This window comes from Zingiber officinale, chromosome 3A, assembly GCF_018446385.1.
Source record: "Zingiber officinale cultivar Zhangliang chromosome 3A, Zo_v1.1, whole genome shotgun sequence".
Lineage (NCBI taxonomy): Eukaryota > Viridiplantae > Streptophyta > Magnoliopsida > Zingiberales > Zingiberaceae > Zingiber > Zingiber officinale.
This window is the reverse complement of record NC_055990.1, coordinates 97,911,578-97,928,078: the sequence shown is the minus strand read 5'-3', so window position 1 is coordinate 97,928,078 and position 16,501 is coordinate 97,911,578. Positions and strand designations below refer to the sequence as shown.

General features: G+C 34.1%; 2 long non-coding RNA genes across 3 annotated transcripts in view; both read right to left on the bottom strand.

The window, feature by feature from the left end:
• Positions 1 to 16,501, bottom strand: part of LOC122052115 — an 89,295-nt gene that overhangs the window by 70,040 nt on the left and 2,754 nt on the right. Inside the window, exons 8-22 of one of the 2 annotated variants that reach the window (XR_006131873.1) lie at positions 13,619 to 13,672; positions 12,767 to 12,820; positions 9,066 to 11,327; positions 8,899 to 8,964; positions 7,521 to 7,598; positions 6,888 to 6,948; positions 5,641 to 5,753; positions 5,544 to 5,555; positions 4,840 to 4,896; positions 4,705 to 4,785; positions 3,628 to 3,694; positions 3,428 to 3,546; positions 3,279 to 3,324; positions 3,165 to 3,209; positions 2,309 to 2,354 (exon numbers count right to left, since the gene is read on the bottom strand). This is a non-coding gene — a long non-coding RNA (uncharacterized LOC122052115). Of the gene's footprint in view, positions 1 to 2,308; positions 2,355 to 3,164; positions 3,325 to 3,427; positions 3,547 to 3,627; positions 3,695 to 4,704; positions 4,786 to 4,839; positions 4,897 to 5,344; positions 5,476 to 5,543; positions 5,556 to 5,640; positions 5,754 to 6,887; positions 6,949 to 7,520; positions 7,599 to 8,898; positions 8,965 to 9,065; positions 11,328 to 12,766; positions 12,821 to 13,618; positions 13,673 to 16,501 lie in introns of those variants that run through there. The other variant, XR_006131874.1, reaches the window with a different exon arrangement.
• On the bottom strand, positions 3,788 to 4,608 carry LOC122052127. The gene is made up of 2 exons (XR_006131903.1): positions 4,528 to 4,608; positions 3,788 to 4,085 (listed from the first exon to the last, which is right to left on the bottom strand). It is a non-coding gene; the product is annotated as an uncharacterized LOC122052127 (long non-coding RNA).

Here is a 16,501-nt window from a genome sequence, read left to right as displayed (position 1 = left end):
TCATATTTACAAATCAAACCAGTGAGACATATGTCAGCCCATTCTCATTCCTACTTGCTACCATCACTACTTTCATATATAAGCATGCTAAATCTTAACAAGCATTTCTTAATAATCATAACGGAACTAGATACATAAAAGTTATGAAAACGGTAATTTCTTAGATGGAAGATGCAGGATCAATGCTTGATGTGTGTGACGGAAGGATGGAATTCGCTCTGATACCAAACTGTAACGCCCGCCCTTCTGCTAACCTTAGCTTACAGGACAAATGTTACCCTTTTCTATATATCGTAAATTTCGGCATTCCTACCTATTACATCCTCCTCAGTCCATAGATCTATTCTAACTTAATACGACTGGTAGGATATGACTTGGAGCCCAGCAGAGCTGAAGGGGAGTCTAAAGCTTCTAACGAGTCTGGGTCATGTGACCCTGACAGATAATGTACTCCCGGTTAGTGCAGGGCACGGCCGTGTGAGGGTCACGCAGCCGTGACCCTTGGCAGAGGAGAAGAGGAGCATGACCGTGTGAACCTACACGGCCGTGTCACTTCGACCGAGAGGAAGAGAGACACAGCCGTGTGAATCCACACTGCCATGTAGCTTGGGTCGAGAGGAAGAGGTGCACGACCGTGTGATTCCATTCACACGGTTGTGTAGCTTGGGCCAAGAGGAAGAGGTGCACGACCGTGTCACCTTGGTCGAAAGCAGCCAGTGGGAGGCCGTGTGAACCCGCACGGCCATGCCACGGGTCGTGCGAAGGGTCACACCCTGCTCTACCAAAAGAGCTTGTCTTCCCTTTTTCACTTATCCTTGCCACTCTAAATTCTACCAAACCAATAAATTCATCCTAAACAATTAGTGACAGTATTTTATGTAAAGCGGAGAGAAGAAAATACTCAAGTTCTAACATGTTCCACACAATTACAAGTTCTCCGATCTCCTTCCATTGTTCCGTCACACACACGCACACAAACACTGCTCCTGCTGCCTCCTCCTACTCAAGCTTTCCTTTTCCTTTATCTGCAGTATAAGGAAATGCAAATCAATAAGCGGATGCTTAGTAAGTACCAGCTACTCATAAAACAATACATTTAAAGAGAACAGGCTTTTAAAACTGCTTGAGGAAAATACAATGGAAGGAGATCAGAGAACTTGTAATTGTGTGGAACATGTTAGAACTTGAGTATTTTCTTCTCTCCGCTTTACATAAAATATTGTCACTAATTGTTTAGGATGAATTTATTGGTTTGCCAGAATTTAGAGGATAAGTGAAAAAGGGGAGAACAAACTCTTTTGGTAGAGCAAGGTGTGACCCTTCGCAAGGCCCATGGCACGGCCGTGCGAGTTCACACGGCCTCCCACTGTGATCCTCACACGGTCGTGCCATGCGCCAGCCAGAAGTACATTACCTGTCAGGGTCACACGACCCAGACTTGTTAGAAGCTTTAGACTCCCCTTCAGCTCTACTGGGCTCCAAGTCATGTCCTACAAGTCGTATCAAGTTAGGATAAATTTATGGACTGAGGAGGATGTAATAGGTAGGAATGTCGAAATTTACGATATACAGAAAAGGGTAACGTTTGTCCTGTAAGCTAAGGTTAGTAGAAGGGCGGGCGTTACACATCCATTGTCAAGTCATACTTGGACTTACGTTGCCAAGACTACATGCTTGGACTTACACCGCCAAGACTCATCCTTGGACTTTCCTCCTTTGCCAAGATCACCCTTGGACTTTCCTTGTTGTACCTGTATCCTGCACACTCACAATGCATATCAAATACAATAATAAACCTAACTTAAACCTTTGTCCAAATATCAAAACTTAGGGTACCCAGATTGCCCCAACAATAAGGAGAGGGGAACGTTGTGTGGGTTAACCTATGCCAACCAACACAGAGTGAAACTTTCAATTGTGGATAAGACATGTTAATCCGCATGATACAAAGTTAAGGCTACTCTTTGTAGAAAACTCTTGAAATATACATTTAGTATTTTGTCACCTAGACCAAATAAAAAATAAATTGAAGTTTCAAAGCTGGCAAGAACCTGAAGTTACTACTTGAAATATCTAAAGTGAATACAAATTTCTCATGGCAATGAAAATTGAATGTTCAGGGTTACTCACATTGGCCTAATACAACAAATCCTTCTTAAGCTTCCCACTTGTATAATTTCAAATCTCAATATAATCGGAGAAATGAGTCATACTATTAACTTGTCATTCAAAAAGGACCAAGAATGGAAAAATTAATACGATATCCTACCTCTACAAATCCATCAACTAAGTGAAATTAGGTACTCACTATTCGGTGAAAATCAAGCACACTCAGGGTGACTTTTCTTTCCAAACTGCAAAGAGAAAAATAGTATATTGGAATTCATTAAAAATAGAAGAATTTCTTCACTTGGCACAAAAAATATGTTCATCATCTAGAGTTGCTGATAGAAATTCTATATAAAGTGGAGATGAGGAAAAAACCACCAAAGCATGTGTAACTAAAAGCATGATATTCTTGCATATGCAAGACCCTGTAAGGTTTAATGCAATCTAAGTAAAGAAATATTAATAATAATGTTATGTAGTGATATTTATCATCATCATATAATCTCTTATTCTTCTGATATGACTAAACCAGTAGCTTCTACATTGATAAAAAATGATTTCAAATGTTGATCGGATATTGAATGACAAGACCAAAACATATCTGACAGTTTATTGACATTAATATTGTGTTAGGCCACCCCTACCAACTCAACTTCGCTGGTAGTGATGACGATAGGTTCTATCCTGGCTAGTACTAGCTGAGATATAAAATTTTGTTCCCATTGATCACGGAAAGGAGATGAAACATTGTAAACAAGAAAGGAGGGGAAGATTAACATTCTACAGTTCTAATAGATTTGACATTGTATAGGCATTCTACAGTACTATTATATTTTTGTTACACCTATATGAAAAATTACGGCATACTAGCATATTTCCAAATTTACATTGCTAAAATTTCGATAACAAGATCATTAGGTTGCATAACTATGGCTTGTCAAAGAAATAGAACAAAAGGCATTCTTTTATGTGTAAAAATGATAAGTAAATTAAGCAGTATGAAGCACTTGACAGATTTTCAAAATACTACTAGTATACTGCCAATCAACATGTACCTTTATTGGGTGTGCAAGGGTTGTTGGATACATATCTTCATCTTGCTACATTGAAGGAGATACAAACCAATAAAGCCAAGATGGTTGAGATTAGTTTAACTTTAAAATTTTGACCTTGATGTTGCTGCCACTTCAAGATTGGACAATCAATGACATATCTCTGATAACAAAAATCAAGGACAATATTTAAATTTAAATATATAAACAAAAGACAAGAGTAACATGTCCTCATCGTTTCAATTATCCAATTAAGCTCAACTTACAGTAATCTAAAATTGCAACAGTCACCAACTCATCAAGGTCCGCAGAATTTCCAATACATGTTGTGCAACCATATCCAACTATATGGAATCCTTGCTGATTTAAATATTCTTGAAGGCCACTACAATTATACATAATTTCATCAATACATGAAAAATATGAAAAATCAATTGACAGATGTGACCACTTCAATCAATAATACCCTTTGAGAAAATACTTGGTAACAACTCCAATACCAGGGCAAGGCTTGTTTTCACCCAAGGCTTAACCTGAAAATAAAGGAAGAAAGATCACTATATGAATACAAGTACCAAAAAAAATATATTTGCAAGCATGAGATACAATGAGATGCTCCATAAACATAACAAACAACAACAACAAACTATCATCTTATAGCAAAGACAGACAATATCCAAATAAATTCACAATATTGTTAATCTAATTTAAGTAAGGCCTTGACCCTTTTTCTTTTAGAAAAAAAAGGGGACAAAAAGGCATATTTATCCCCTTATCAACTATAACCTAAAGACCCAATTCACAAGCCTTCTTGGCAACAAGTCCAACACCAAGCACAACACTATCATGCTTGAGCTCGACAGATTGGCCATGAAAGTCAAACTTCACAACTTTTTCTTGTGATTTCTTGGGCACTGCAAATCCCTGCAAAAGAAGCAATTGGTTAGTAACAATAAACAAGATTCAGAATTAAACAATAATCAAGATAACAACTGTAAATAATTTGCAACCGGTCATAATCAGTATGACAGTGATTGTTTTGCAAGATAAGGCATTGATGAGACACTTCCATCTTCAAAAACTGATAGGTTCTTGATAATTAAATAAATGAACTTCAGAAATTGTAGGAAACAATGTATCTTTTTCAGCATTGCAATTCTCAAGCTTAAAATGTACCAGTTCATCTACTTCATCACTATCCCAATTTTTTTTTTAGAAAATGGCAGCAGAAACTATAAAAATTTAAGAAACAACAACAACAAAGATTGTATATATACCGGAAGCAGCTTAGCGAAGGTTGTTCATGGCCATGCTAAAAAATGGAACTAGGCAATTAACCACTAGTGAGGAATACACGGACTCTCACCTTGAATCTAACTTTGTTGTCAAGACAAGAATGCCAATCTGCTTTCATCTCTTTTAAGGGTACACGGTCATGAGATCCATCATGATTTAAAAGAAAAAAAATTAAATGCATTGGTTTTCTGGACAAAGAAATGGATAACAAGGGAGCGTAGGTTGAAAGATAACAGCAGAGGTCTACCTTTTAGGACCTGAAATGCAGGGCTGAACAATCTTCAAGGTTTAATTCTAGATAAGATGAATAAACCCTTTCCTTCTGAGGCTGCTCAAACATTCAAACAAACACAGTTACACAATGAAGTGGTTAGTGTCTTACCTCCTTATAGTCAACAAACATTTTGTTTGGATGCAAATAGGCCTCAATCATAGCCACCTGTCGAATGAGTTTAGTAAGATATCTTTGATTCAAAGTCTAAATAATAAAAAAACAATCTTGTGCACAAATATTAAAGTTAATAAAATGACTGACCGTAGCAACAATTTTTCTAAGAATGAATTAAGTAACTAAATAAGCACAGAAATATTCATATTTGCAGTGTTACATTGAAACAAATGAATATTAGATAAGGTGACTTATATCATTTGAATTTTTCAATTTAGCTCACTTGAACCAACAAGATTGTTGCACTAGAGATGTTCAAATTCATGTGATTATCACACATTGGATATGTTTTCTAAACTTCAATAGTCACTCAAGTATGTATCTTCTTACACCATCCCCTTTCATGAAATTTGCTCTCTCCTATCATTTCATGGTTAGATTAATGTCTAAAAGGGTAATATGTATTTCTATGTTGAAGAAACGAAATAGAAAAACTGACATAATGGTTTGGGACCATGTCATTTTCAGTACAGACAAGTTACACGCTTGTTGAATAAGTATACTCATAGTCTCATCACTTCTTCCAGTCAACTTAAGATATTGCAAGGTCACATGATCCATGGGGAAAAAACCCATTGTAGCTCCAAATTCAGGTGACATATTAGTTATTGTTGCCCTATCAGCCAATGATAACTCACCCATTCCTTCACCTGTAGCATCAAGTCAAAAATAGTTTGACAGAAAAAGTTAATGATATAATTTTCCACATTCCAAGTAAAAGTCAAGAAGAATTACCATAGAACTTGACAAACTTGCGAACAACTCCATATTTTCCTCAACATTTGGGTGACAGTCAAAACCGAATCTGTTGTTGTGACACCATTTTGTAGTTTCCTTGTCAACTTAACCTACAACACCAGACAAGACCATGCTCATGGGCTGAAAATACAAGAATACAGTTCTAAAAACGCATAATTAAAAACATAAGACTGTTTGATTCAGAAAAAATTAGCCTTTCTAATTTTTGTTCACAGTTTCTAGAAAAAGGATAGGGGAAAGAAAAGGCTATATTACGGTACCCAACAATATTTTTTTGAGATTTGAATCAATACTGATAAGAAATCAGAATTTTACAGTAATCACAATAGGAAAATAATTGGAACTTTGGAATTGCTAAAATGGTGAACAATCAACAAGAATTTTACATAAATGCCTAAAGAAGACAACATACAATACTTGAAACTAGAGACAAAAAAGCTAACGGTGGAATAGTTAATAAATTCCTATAGCTTTCTATTAGTTGGGAATATTTAACAGTCTAAAGCCTCCACAACCAACTTCAAAAAGATAGAAAAAGGAAAATAGAAATCAGCATCAAAAGGATTTGCAGAAACACAACATAACCAATGCCCTCTCAATATCATATAAAATGGAAAAAAAGATGGAAACATGAATTCCTATAGTGCATATGTGATTTTACCAATAAGGATATATTTTAATTGTTAAAATTAACAAACCCCAGTCCAGTGGGTGCTTTAACAATCAACTAAAAAAATGCCAAGAAAAAGCAAGATAGATGAATTTGATCAAACATGAAAAGCACACTAAAATATACAAGCCACGCCCAATTGTTTATAGTTTACTCAATTAAACTCAATAATACTACATAGTTTTACAGAATAGATAAATTTTTTTTACATTTTTAAAACCAATTAAACGCATTTGACAAGTGTTAAAGTTCCTCGAAACAAAAACAAGCTCTAGCATATAGATAAAAAACATCTTAAGATAGGTTGGTCAAACATGCAATAATGAAAATACATCACACATTTAGTGTACACAAATTGTCAGTTTCCCACACAAGGAAAAAATGGTTCGTATTGAAAATAGAATTCCAATCTGAAGTCTGGATTATGTTCCTCTATCAGTAAGTAGATTTCTTCACATGCTTCATGGTTTGTAATAGTAGAACCCCTGGTGCAAGTAAATATAATTCCAAATAGTTGAATGTAAACCCAAGAAAGATCCTAGTATAAATTTACCTTCTGAGAATGTCGTAACAAAAGCTTCTTTGAGGTTGCTGGAGGTTGATATGCTTTCCTTCTGAAAAATCATATAGTACTTAGTTGTTCCACATAGAGGTATATTGTTGTGTATGAGAATATCTTTCGTTAGATTAAAGAGTATGAGCCAACTCACCCGAAGAAAGAAAGTTGATCTAGATGCAAAAATAAAATAAAACTAAAATGAAAATGAAGAAGAATTTGCCTTTAAAAATAACATTCCTATGGGAGTTTCCAAAGTTCAGTTTCCAGACAGTTGCCTACTTCATATTTAGATGAGCACTTGTTTCAAAGGAGTTTCAGACATTCAGAAATTGAGTTTAGCAAAAACTCCACTAATTGAACTAGCTATGAGAAAAGCAACAAAGCATCTTGCATTATTATTAAATGAATGGTAGAAAACTTTCTACCAATTAAGTGATGTTGAAGATACCTATGTTTTAAATAGCAAAACATCTTTTGCTAAATCTTCATTGTGTTACTATGCAAGAATAACAAATAAATAATAAATATTATGAAAAAAATTATGAGATATCTACATTTTTATTACACAAGAATAACAAATAAATAATAAAAAATTATGAGATATCAATAACAAAAAAAAAAATATACCAAAGGCAAAAGGAAGAACTTATAAATACTTCCCCACACAATTAGCATGTTGCTCCATCTTATTCACAGAACTTTCACCTACAAAAGAAAAGACAATATTGAAACAATGATAAGGTTTGTCTACTATTAATTTATAATTAAAGGTTTGATTAAAGATTCTTAAATAAAAATAATGCTAAGAAAAATTAGAATTAAACTATAAGTAACAAGATAAAAAACCAAAGTCATATAAATAAAGGAGAAAGAAAAGAAAAGGATAAATGTTAAAAATAAGGCACCTCATTCTTCATATATATTCTCCATGTCATATAATTTAAAATTTTGAGTTGTTTCTCTCGATATAGACTAAAAACATCTTCTTCCGCCCGCGGATTGGCACCAGCACAAGCACGCCTCCAATTCTGCATCGTTGTGCCCGTGTTACGCATCCGGACTCGTCATCGATCCCGTGTGATGCGTCTGGATGCATCTCCGAGCTAGCGCGACGAGTTTGGACTCGTAGCAGCACTTCGACACTGAAAACATGCTTACCAATCCACTGGAGGAACGAGATGTTTCGCCTATATTGGGCAAAATGACCTGAGATTTTAAACTATGACATGGAGAATGATGAAAGAAGAATAAGAAAAGGGAGATATAAAAATGAGATAGAATAAAACTAAAACAAGACAATACTAATAGTATGAAAACAAAGGGAGATGAAAATTTTGATGTAGAAAAAGAAAAAGATAGAAAGAATGGATATAGGTCATTAGGTAGATAATAAAGAAAAAAAGATTAGAAAATTATAGGAGGTAAAAAAAATGATGGAGAAGCAAGAAGAGGAAAAGAATAAAAAGCAAAAGAAAAGGTTAAGAGGGCAAAATTCAAATCAAAGGAGAAAGGATGATGACAAAGAAAATAAAGGGGAGGAAGTAAGACAAAAAAGAAAAAGTAGAAGAAGAAGAAGAATGAGGAGAAGAATAAGGAGAAGAATATGGAGAAAAAGAATAAAAGAGCCAAAGTGAAACAAAGGAGAAAAAGACAATGAAAGAAAATAATGGAAAAGCAAGATGAAGAAAAAATAAAAGGCAAAAGAATACAACATATACCTAAAAGGCAAAGATATCAATCAAAATATATTATCATAAAAAAAATGCAAATTATTATACATTATCATCGTAAACATTATTATCATAAAAATATTGTCATAAAAAAAAAATAAAACTCATCATTAAGTCTTCGTTGTTGGTCCCCACCCACATCAATAGTGATTGGTAAACACTATAAATTATCAATTTGTTTTAAGAACAAAAAAGCTAGAACGTTCTGCAGAAACTAGCATGTGAAAAAATTGTATATGACAAGATATAGAAATAAAAAGCTAAATACAACTCACAGCAGATGAACGGACTCCACCAAGTACACTATATAAAGCAAGTTTGCCCATAGGAATTCCCATGCCCTAGAAAATTGCAGTTTAACAAGCCAAAAGTTCATATGAAAAGATCCCAACATAATGGATTGCACGTCAGGAATGGCAAAGAAATCTGAGTATAATATTACCTGGCAGACAAGATCCTCAAAACCCAAGATCTGCTCACCATCTATGACCACAATAATTTGAATATTCCTTTCAGGCCAGTCTCTCAGTACCTCAAGAATCCTTCCTTTGAAAACTCAATTTATTCCATAAATTTCAGTAATTGGATTAGGAAGCAAGTCAAGCAACATAATAACTTCTCATTCAAACTGATATAGAGGCCCTGAGGATGCCTAAAGATAGAGTCTGGCATGCCTCTCCGACAATAGGTGTATAAATAATTGGAAGCAATTCTTCCACATGGTCAATGAGGAGTTTGTAAAAGATCTTCTCCTAAAGATTAAATCATACGTAAACCAAATGAGGTTGGAAATAATTCAAACCAATTACTTAGGAAGATTAAATTCCAGTTACCTTACATACCTGAAGATCCATCATGTTCATATAATGTTGCAAGGGTACTTGGTATTGATGAAGATTGTGCATGATTTATTTCTCGTGTAAGAAAAAGATGCAAATTTCAAACTCGTAATAGGAAATAGAATTGTTTTACTTTTCTTAGGTAATTCTAAATACATAAAACCTGAAGCTCTTGATTGACTTATTTGAACTAGATGTTCTTTCATATTTCTTTAAATACCCTAGAGGTTGAAACTTAATCGAAAACAAATTTAATATTGAACACGGTTCGTCAAGATTGGCTATGGTTGATTCAGTTAGCCCTTTAGCTAAGGTCGAATTCATGCGGCGAATATGTCCACAATAGTGAAGACATGGACATCTCTCTTGCAAGTGTGCAAATCAGCCATCACCAATCTGATTGATTTTTTAATGGATTTCCTCCCGTGTCCAACAAAATGTACCTTATCTATACCAGTTTCTTTGAATGTCAAGCTTCTTTTTTTTTACCTTCAATACATTCTTCCTTGAATACTTAATTTCTTAGAGGTGACACTTGATAGGGTAAGAATTTATATAGATCCAACTCGGGAGTTTGGTATTAGTCCAACCAAGATTGAAAATTATCAATGCTGAAATTTCACTCTGGAAGTTCTCTTCATTATCTATGCCATGATTTGTAAAGAAATATTTAATCACAGGATCACTTAATATCTACAAGTATAGTTCATTTGAAGGAGAAATACAAAATAACATAGAATAGTGATGATGTATGCTTTAGAATGTCCTATAACTAACAGCGTTCAACAATAATATCAAGAAATCTTGATAAGTTGGAATCATGAATAATCTAACAAAACAAAATAAGGTGGCATCAGACTTACAATTTTCCTGATCAAAGTGCAAATGTGGTTCTCTGAATAAATTGGATAGACCTGATCCTTCCTTTAATCAAGTTCTTAACACCATCCAAATTATTTGTTTCAACTGACACATGTTGAAATGCCAAAAGAAATAGGAGTTTGGCCAAGAAATTCATTTTGTTCAATATTACTACTGCTCAAATATCCAGACTGAATGGATATCTGTTTTATCTGAATTCTATTTGATGTTTGACACCTTCCAAAATTTAGTAAATTTTAATTGGATATCAAATGGCATTGTTTTACCAACCCCAGAGTCTATAGTAAAATCAGAGGACAAGTGTATTATCGTGCTAGTTCTTGGAACAATCATAGGTACCATATCTGCTTGGATGGTCTGAAGGTTGGATGTGGACTGAAGTTTGATAAACTTCTTTTTACAGAGGAAGAAACGGATGTTGGTGCGACCAGAGGTGCTCTCGTGCTAGCACATGCTCCAATTACAGAAAAGAGAAATATTCATATCTCATACCTGCTCCAAACACATAAAATGAAAAATGCAATAAAAACTATTCAAATAGCCTACCTAGTAATGATTTTGTCTCCTTAGAATTTGTTTCAGAACTCTGTAATATTGATAACCTCCTCATACTAGACTTTATGTTATCATCTGGCATAGATGGATTACCATCTAATGTAGACTTTTGGCATGAATGATCATTTAATCTAGGACTAGCAATTGCATATGGTTCAATGCACTGCATTTCATAATATCAGCTAGTATTAAACTTTATATTTACAAATTTAGTGACCATTTAATGTTTTCTCAAGAAGCAAAAATATATTTTTAAGCCAAATAGAATGAGTTAGAATACGCACAGAGAGGTTCACAACCCATACGCCAACACAACTTTGATTGTATGAACATCCAAGAAGCTTTCCCTCGTGAACATTCGTATCTGATAGTCTAGACCATCCCACATCTACATTATCATGGCATACCATTGGTTCCCAAGAAAATACCTGGACAAAATTGGTATTAATGCTTTGTGAGAAGTGTCATTAAAAAATGAAACAATTGAGTGTACTTCCAGACTTTCATGCAAACCACAAAGAAATGTTTTCCCATCAGGATTAAATGTCATAATTCATTACAATGTGGTCAAAACGTACACCAGAAGCCTGGAGACAATTTCAGTAAGTAATAAAAGTGATCTAGTATTCAAAACCATAATTCATTTGTGGGAGCAGCCGTCAGCTTCATTACAATGTGGTCAAAACCAAGGTCAAAGTATATGAAAATCCAAATGAATTTCTTTATGGAAGTTTTACAAAGTTAGAGTATATTGATTGGTAGAACAAAAATGACCAAATCAAAGTGAGAGCAAACAACAGAGAATACAGCTATAACTAGCATCATGTTCTATGAAGATCATAGTTCAACTTAGACAAGAGAAATGCACATTTTCCTGCATGGCTCCATCAAAGTGAAGAAGAGATAAATAGCATACTCATTTTAAAAGCAAAAAGAATTTTAGTGAAAAAGAAGCAATCAAAAGTGATGTCAGCAATTTATGTTATGTCATCATAATCATAACTTTAACAGGTGCCATTCTCTATCAATATATAAAAAAAAGCATAAGCAAGCTATTTTTTTAAAACTAGTTTATGTGATGTAAAATCACCTAAACTCCCCAAATGGAAATCTGCATGATTTTAAAAAGTTGCTAATTTTTTTTTAAATAAGTGATAAATGGATCAACTTCAGTCTTGCTTCCATATTTATGCCTTACTATGTGATTTCAGCCTTTTATTCTAATATTTGATTGAGAACGTGTCACATTCATAGTGGATTTTATTTCTGAATTTCTGGTGGAGTCCAATATTATCAGCCCCAAATTGTAGAAATCTTAGAGGCAATTAGAAGAACCAAACTACCAAGTTTCATACTTTGAGATCTACAAGGAGGAGATCAAGATCAAATTTACTTGACAGCTCATACACTGAGACCATGATTTCTCCTGTTGTCCTTTGATAGATGGACTGACAGCAATTCTCTATTGTAGCTAGACTAACGTGAGTATCAGTTCACTGTTTAATATTAGCCCATGATTCTAGGAATTCTATTGTCCTTTGACAGATGGCAGTTTCCTGAGCTAGACTAACATGAAGAAGGTAAATCTCAAGTAATTCAAAGAAAGATCAAAGCAAACAGAAAATATCTGGAAGCAAAGTTAAGGAAGATGAATTTTACAAACCAAAAGCATTGACACTACTCCCACAAAAGAATTTCTCACAAGTGACGAGAATGACTAAATCAATATATTATTAAACATACGTGAGTAGGCCTACTAAAGAAAAAGGGAAAAACAATTTAACTAATGTTATTTGGGAGTCCAACAAAAAATTTAGAGAGACTGAAAATTATAAATGGATAAAGCAATTTCCACATGAAGGTATACCTCAGGCCTAGAAGACCATTTATCACTCAGAGACACCATCGAGTAGTTACTTTCCTAGAGAAAATAGGCAAATGAAAACTTCTTGCCAAGAATGACCAACCATAAAAGTACATATCTGAAATACGAAATATCATATATCATCAAACAGAACATTATTGACATGATCAGAAAAGCATTTAAAGTTCAAATAGTAACCAAACAACCGATAGGCCAAACATAAAACAAAAGATAAAACTAGAATAATAGAAGTTAACTTACCTTATATATATGTTTATATGATTAGAATTTAAAACTGTAAAGAATTGTTTGTCATAGCTGAGATACTGCAAAACAATGACATATCAATAGATCTTTAAACAAGAGTGGTATATCACTAAATATTACAATTTGTCCAGTACATTCACTCATAAGATAAAAAGATATCAAGATTCAATTTGAGTAATTATTACTAGAAAAGGCAAAATTTTGGTGACACCATAGACAAGAAATTCCTTTCAATTATAATCCTAATATAAATCAAACTAATTGTTAAGTCATAAGCATTATTTCAAACCACAAATCAAATATGCGTGCTCGAGTGATCAATACGAAACATCACAAAGTACTAAACTTAGATAGTCAAAGTTCCTAAGTAGAAACAGTTGAGAGGCAAAAAATCTAGGTAAAGGAATTGAAAAGATAACCACCCAGACTCAGAATTAATAGAAAACCAAGATTTCAATGATGAAAAAGGAAATCATCATATGGAACTTTAAGTGCATCAAAATAGTACATTCAAAAACACATAAAGGATGACTAAATGATTTTGTCCATGCTCCATGCATACATGTTGCTCGGAAGAAAAGAACTTACTTGATATAGTCAATAGTCCTCTCAATACATACCCTATCCAACATAACAATCTTCCTTGATGATGAAAAAAAAAAAGTGTCAGTTACTAGGAACAAGGAGGTGACACAAATTGAAGGCTCAAAGATAGACAAGAAGGCGTGAAAAAAGATTACCTGGTGCAGTCATCTCACTAGGCACACAATCACATAAATCCATTAAGCAATGACAGAATAAAATTCTCACAAGGAAGCCAACAAAGGTAAATTCCAATGATAAAGATATATATTCTAAAAGCAGCAAAACTAGAACCATGGAACCATCTTGCAGTGCTTTACTTAAACCAAGTGTATCAATTTTGATAAGATTATTAGATATTATTAATGAAGGGGGTGATAAAAGACAGAAAAAAATGCAATAACAAAAATATGACAATATATTATGGAATTATAAATTCTAAAGTAATAATATGATGTGAAAGGACATATATATAAAATAATAGACAGCAAAAGAAGCAACTGAAAACCAAAGAAAACGACCAAATATTCAGATAACAATTGATTGACATGATGTTAAAATGTATCATACATCATTCGGATATCTAGAACACCTACATCACAAATGCTGACAAATTTAAGCAACAAAAGATTTAATTGGTCAGCAGAAACATATACAAACAAGTGCATAAGAATTTTCTTTCTATAAGCTTCAACATAACATAAGTAGGACCGAGGCTAAGAGAATCTACTTAATTGTCATCGATTTCACACCATTATTGAAAGCAATGATTATTAATTTAGGAAAAGAAATTAATTAACAACATGTGAATGAGAAGAGGACAAACAAAAATATCAACATCAAATAGGAAAGATGTAAAGTTAAAATGCAGAAATACATAAAATTATAGGATTCAATGACCCAAAAATAATGGTAACAATTAGTTTGGTAGATTAAATATCAGCTACTACCTTTGGAGTAAAAAAATCAAAAGGAATCCCTCTTTTCCCATCTTGCCCCTAACCAGTGAGAGGAACTAGATCCTTGGTCGTGAGGAAAATAATAAAAATGTTAGGAATACCAGAATATCCATTTCATTGGACCGAGATGAAAGGACTCGATCCCACGCAAAGAATAAGAATAAGAATAAGCCATAATACAAGAATATCCATTTCATTTGGACCGGGGAGAAAAATAATAATATCTATATGTAGCAGAATTATAATCCAACTGAGAAAGGGAGCTTGATCTCATGGACATTATGATAATAAGAAGAAAAATGCCTAGAATGCCAGAATACCAACGATCCATTGCTATGAATAAGAATACCAGAATACCTGAATACGATCCATCCAAACCGATGGGAGGAGCTCATTATATCAGACGGATAATAACAAGAAAGCCGAGAATACCAAAAGTCCAATATTGTCCCGACTGACGAAAGGAGTTTGATCCCTTGGTCGGGAGGATGATAACTAGAAAACCAGAAATACCAGAAGTCCAATAATATCCCAATGCATCATATCAATAGTGCCCCTGCTGGAGAGAGGAGCTCAATCCCTATGTCGGGAGGATAATAATGAGAAAGCCAAGAATACCAAAAGTCCAATAATATCCCAACAGGAAACGAAGTTCGATCCTTTGGTCGGAAGGATGATAACCAGAAAACCAAGAATACTAGAAGTCCAATAATATCCTGACCGGGGAAAGGAATTTGATCCCTTGGTCGGGAGGATGATAATCAGAAAACCAAGAATACTAGAAGTCCAATAATATCCTGACCGGGGAAAGGAATTTGATCCCTTGGTCGGGAGGATGATAACCAGAGAACCAAGAATACCAGAAGTCCAATAATGTCCCAACCGAGCAGATCAATAAGGTATAATATTGAAAATACCAATAAGACTAGGAGACAAGTCACTTCCGAGGATAGAATACCAATAAGTTGAGAAAACCAATCTGATAGGGATATTTGTGAAAAGAGCCTAGTCCAGGGGCTATTATAAAATAATATAGCCCGAGGATATGTCGATGATATCAGAAAGCCAAGATCACTCGACAATATTGAGAAGTCTAATAGGATAAGAATTTCAATCCCACCCGGAGGTAGTTTGATATCTCAATAGAATTAAGCTATGCACATAAGGGAATTGATCAGTATATATAAAGAATTACAACCCAAGAGAATAAAGTACAAAAAATTATAGGATTCAATGACCCAAAAATAATGGTAACAATTAGTTTGGTAGATTAAATATCAGCTACTACCTTTGAGTAAAAAAATCAAAAGGAATCCCTCTTTTCCCATCTTGCCCTAACCGGTGAGAGGAACTAGATCCTTGGTCGTGAGGAAAATAAAAAAAATGTTAAGAATACCAGAATATCCATTTCATTAGACCAAGATAAAAGGACTCAATCCCACGGCTAAGAATAAGAATAAGAATAAGAATGTCCATAATACAAGAATGAATATCCATTTCATTTTGACCGGGGAGAAAAATAATAATGATATCTGTATGTACCAGAATTATAATCCAACTGAGAAAAGGAGCTTGAACTCACGGCTATTAAGATAATAAGAAGAAAAATGCCTAGAATGCCTGAATACTAATGATCCACTGCTAAGAATAAGAATACTAGAGTACCAGAATACGATCCATACTGACCGATGGGAGGAGCTCAGGCAGATATTAACAAGAAAGTCAATAATATCATAAGGCCAATATTGTCTCGACAGAACAAAGGAGTTTGATCCCTTGGTCGGGAGGATGATAACTAGAAAACCAGAAATACCAGAAGTCCAATAATATCCCAATACAGCATATCAATAATGTCCCAGCTGTGGAGAGGAGCTCAATCCCTATATCGGGAGGATAATAATGAGAAAGCCAAGAATACCAAAAGTCCAAT